This window comes from Alosa alosa, chromosome 14 (assembly GCF_017589495.1).
Source record: "Alosa alosa isolate M-15738 ecotype Scorff River chromosome 14, AALO_Geno_1.1, whole genome shotgun sequence".
Classification (NCBI taxonomy): domain Eukaryota; kingdom Metazoa; phylum Chordata; class Actinopteri; order Clupeiformes; family Clupeidae; genus Alosa; species Alosa alosa.
Genome location: NC_063202.1, coordinates 18,139,013 through 18,144,012, shown reverse-complemented (window position 1 = coordinate 18,144,012; position 5,000 = coordinate 18,139,013). Strand labels below are relative to the sequence as shown.

The following is a 5,000-nucleotide window of genomic DNA, read 5'->3' as shown; positions in this document are numbered from 1 at the left end:
CTCCTCACCCGCCTGCAGAGGATGATTCATTTAAATTATCATCGCTGATGGCAAGCAGGAGGAGGAAGTGGGGGGGGGGGGCAGAGAAATACAGCAAGAGAGAGAGAGAGAGAGAGAGAGAGAGAGAGAGAAATAGGAATGGAGAGAAAAAAAACAAAACAAGACAGGGTAAGAGATCGGGGGTAAATGGAGAGAGAGAGTGAGAGAGAGAGAAAGAGAGAGAGAGAGAGAGGGTTGCCCTGCTTGTACCTTACTGTGTCTCCTCACCAGAAAATCCTCCATCCCCCTGTTAATGAATCGGCCCAAAATCACATTGTTCCGTCAGTAGCGAGCTGAGGCCTGACTCCCTCTCTCTCCTCGGCTCAGCGCTACGCTGCTCTGTGCTGCGCGGCTCTTGTGCTGCGCGGCCCCCGCCCGCTTCCTCAGGTCTCTCATTAGCTTATAAGTCGCACTGCCCCCGTCAGCAAACAGCCCCAGCAATCAATTTGCGGGATGTGTCTGTGGCTCTCGGGCTCGCTGAAATAAAGCTCACCGTGGCAATTCGCCATGGCGTCAAGGCATGTTTTTTTACGGTCGGTTGGGGGTGGGGGGTTAAGGGGGCATGAGGGAGGTAGAACAGACACAAACACGGCAGAAAGGAGAGGTGGGGATGGAGGGAGAGCCTCAGCACGGGCACGCTTAGCTTGATTTAGCTTGTTCCTTTGTCTTGGGAGTCTCTCTGTCTCTCTTTTCTTTCCCCACTTTCCCAGCCAGTTCTTTCTTTTTTCATTCATTTTTATTCTCTTTCTTTCTGTCTGACTTTCACAAGGCCCCCCGTGGTGCAAAGCTGAAAGTCGGAGCAGAGCGGGAAGGGATCTTTGTTGCCCGCTGCGACAAAGCATGCCTGCTGGGTGGCATTTGAATGCAAGTCTGTTTGAGAGGAGAAAAAAGGGGAACATTTAACCTTTGAGGTGGAAATAACAAGGCAGAGTTAGTTCAGAGGCTTACAGGCTTTCCAGGGCACACTTTATGTACTGTGGGCTTGTATGTGTGTGTGTGTGTGTGTGTGTGTGTGTGTGTGTGTGTGTGTGTGTGTGTGTGTTTGTGTGTACACAAATATCTGTGTGTGTGTGTGTGTGTGTGTGTGTGTTTGTGTGTGTGTTTGTGTGTTTGTGTGTGTGTGTGTGTGTGTGTGTGTGTGTGTGTGTGTGTGTGTGTGTTGTGTGTGTGTGTGTGTACACAAATATCTGTGTGTGTGTGTGTGTGTGTGTGCATGTGTGTGTAAGCACACACATCTCTCTAACAAGCTCTGAACTGTTCCAAACATCTCCGGACCCTCTCCCTCCAGGCAGTTCACCACCTAAAACCAGTAGCACTTGAGCCTCAGGGTCTGCGTATATTTCTCTGCATTGGCATGGCCCTCAAGCTCATCATCTCACCATAAGGCCCTGACTTTATGAACTGAGCCAGGGAAAAAGGAGACAGGAAACAGGAAATCAGGGACCTTTCACTGAGAGAGGTACAGAGAGAGAGAAAATGCACATGGTTAGAGATAAAGGGTGTGTGTCTGTGTGTGTGCGCATGCCTGTGTGTGTGTGTGTGTGTGTCTATGTGTGTGTGTGTGTGTGTGTGTGTGTGTGTGTGTGTGTGTGTGTGTGTGTGTGTGTGTAATAGAGAGAGCGTGAGAGAGCAAAAAGCAATTGAGAGAAAGAGACGACCGCGCTTTGGCACTCAGCACTCAGAGACGTGTGCGTGTGCCGCCTTTTGAATTCCCTGGAAAATAATATGCATGCATGAATTTCAGCCGGCTGAATTGATGACATTTAGAACACAGCTTAATTATAGACCTAAAAGCCATCACTCTATTCCTCCTGACAGCTACCCCCCACCCTTCCATTCAACTTCACCACGACACTCGGAGAGCACTTTGATGGGGTGGGGGTGGGTGATAGGGATGATGGGTGGTGGTGGTTGGGGGGGGGTGTTAAACTTTTTGGCCTCCTTATTGGTAGCAGCAGGGGACCCAGAGAGTTAGGAGGCGTGATGTAAATGTGCATCAACGGTAGGGAACAAAAGACGGCATCATGGGATAGATAGCGCTGTCAATTTCAAGGGCTGTCTAATTTGAATAGTTGGAAGGCGGCCCTGCCCGGTCGTCTCCACCGCCACTGCTGCCGCCGAGCCTGCCAAAATAATTTGCTGCAACTAGCGTCTTAGCGATCGCTGGGGACCAGCACACAATGGCAAGCGCCCAGCACACACAGGCTTTCACCTGGTGGCAAACTCACATTTCCATTTCAGCATCCCCCTCCCCACACACCTAATCCCCCATCCCCTCATATCTCTCTCGGGGTCGTGTGTGTGTGTGTGTGTGTGTGTGTGTGTGTGTGTTTTGGGGTGTGGGGTGGTGGGTGTGAAAAAGCCTAGTGCTTCCATGAAAGAAGTTCAGGCTTTGGCAAGCGAACGAATGAAATTTTTACGCTAGGCAAAGGCGGAAAGACACAAACAATGAATGTCAACACAGCGGATGGGCAATGAGATTGGCAATAAGCAGACAAGAGGGACTGGAAAACAAAGTGGTGTGTGTGTGTGTGTGTGTGTGTGTGTGTGTGCCTATGCCTATGTGAGGAGGGTAGAGGAATGGGGGCAAATAAAGGAGAGAGTGAGAGAGAGAAAAAGTGTGTGTGAGGCAGAGAAGGAGAGAGTGAAAAAAAGTGAAACAGACAGAACAGAAAGGCCGAGATAGAAAACAATTAACATTACAGGAGAGATTGGGAGAGAAGAGGAGAAGAGCTGAGGAGGAGAGGAGAGGAGAAGAAGAGAGGAGAAGAAGAGAGGAGAAGAAGAGAGGACAGGAGAGGAGGAGGAGAGAGGAGGAGGAGACGATGAGAGCAGAAATGCGGAGAGAGGAGGAAGAGAGAGGAGAAGAGAGGAGGAGAGAAATATGGAGAGAACAAGGGGAAAGAAAGAGAGTCAGAGCAAAGGGAGGAGAGAGAGGAGGAGAGGAGGAAAGGAGAGAACAGAGGAGGAGAGAGGAGGGGAGAGTGGATGAAAAAGTAAGGTACACACAGGGAAGGAGAGACCAAGGAGAGCAAAGAGAGAGCAAAGTCTCCGACTAGCTTTCTCCTGACACAGCAGTGGAGGGCTTATTGGACTTTATCAGCTGTCAGTCAGGCAGGGTGGGGGGCAGAGATTGGCTGGGAGCAGGAGCGATGCCATAGGCTGTGTTTGGCACAGCGGCAGGGATCGACAGCGGGCGGAACAGATGTACACACCGATAGGATCACCCAGCACGGCACTGAACAGCCAGCGTCTACCGCTTTGATGTGGCAGGGGAAGGAGGCATACTATCACTAACACACACACACACACACACACACACACACACACATACACTTCCCACATTTGCCTCTGCATATACCGTATGTATACACACACATGCACACAAACATATATATAGACATACACACATATACAACTTTCACACACACACACACACACACACACACACACACACACACACACACACACACACACACACACAGACACACACACACACACACACACCAACAACATGCACACTCAGGTATAGAGGACATACACTTGTCCTGTGTGTATGGGAAATAACAAGCATGTGGAGTTCAGGTCTTACTGTACATAAAGTATACCCCTGTTGTTTACTGGGGCATATCTGAGGACATCATACGGATGCCAGTGGGGAATCCTGGAGCAGAAAACCTGGCTTCTCTGATGGGGAAAATCTATAATTCTCTAGCAGTGTTTCTTAATGCAATTGTTTAAAAGAACAGACACGCTTGGTTGCTTTGGCTGAGACTGCCTGCCGAGGTGTTCCAACAGTGCTCTGAGTCCTGTGTGCTCTGTTGTGTGAGTGTGAGTGTGAGGTGTGTGTGTGTGTGTGTGTGTGTGTGTGTGTGTGTGTGTGTGTGTGTGTGTGTGTGTGTGTGTGTGTGTGTGAGGTGTTGTTGTGCCTGAGCGCTTGCTGTTGCGTGTGAGTGTGAGTGTGATTGTGTGTGTGTGTGTGTGTGTGTGTGTGTGTGCGCGCGCGTGTGTGTGAGGTGCATTTATTTATGCTTTATTTACAACAGAGCCTTTTCATCCGTGAGACTCCACAGAGCAGCGACAGGAAGATGGGCAATAAACACCATCACACCTCCTCCTCTTCCTCTTCCTCCTCCTGCTCCTCCTCCTCCTCCTTTTCTCACCATGCACCACACAGGTGAGGATAAGGAAAAATAGACAGAGAGAGAGAGAGAGAGAGAGAGAAAGAGAGAGAGAGAGAGAGGTGAAGATAAGAAGAAAAGCATGAAAAGAGGAGAGGTAAAAGGATGGTTTAAGGATGGAGGTAAAAGAAGAGAGAGAGAGAGAAAGAGAGAGAGAGAGAGAGAGAGAGAGAAAGAGAGAGAGAGAGAGAGAAAGAGAGAAAGTGAGAGAGGAGGTGGAGAAGAGGAGGAAGTGTTAGTGGATCGGCTTTTGAGTGCCATGCCAGGGGATGGATAGTGAGGTATGAAGTGTGGACGATGAAGGGAAAGAGAGAAAGAGAGAGACCAAGAAAGAGAGAGAGAGAAGGAGAGATGTAGGGAGAGATAGAGAAGAGAGAGGGAGAGAGAGAGATGGAAAAAGAGAGAGGGAGTGTGAGAGTGAAGGTGTGATTGCGGGGGCCCAGATGAGAACAGAGTAGGTGAGAGAGAGAGAGGAGGAGGAGGAGGAGTGAGATGTGATTCTAAGAGAGAGAGAGAGAGAGAGAGAGAGAGAGAGAGAGAGAGACAGAGACAGAGAGAGAGCACGAGCGAGCAAGCGGAGTGTGTTTGGAGTTGCGAGACAGCAGAGGAACACACACGCAGCAGGAGGAAGCAATGAAAGATCGTCGTTTGGAGTACGTTTGGAGGAGAAGCAGAGACGTCGGTGCAGGAAAGGGAAGACAAGACAAGGAAAAGAGATGTTTGTGAGGAGCAGAAGTAGAACAGAGGAGCGGAGGAGGATGACAGGCAAACAAACAGCAG

General features: G+C 49.7%; 1 protein-coding gene across 1 annotated transcript in view; it reads right to left on the bottom strand.

The window, feature by feature from the left end:
- The window catches only part of celf6 (CUGBP Elav-like family member 6), a 69,002-nt gene that overhangs the window by 43,267 nt on the left and 20,735 nt on the right, over positions 1-5,000 (bottom strand). The window lies entirely within an intron of this gene.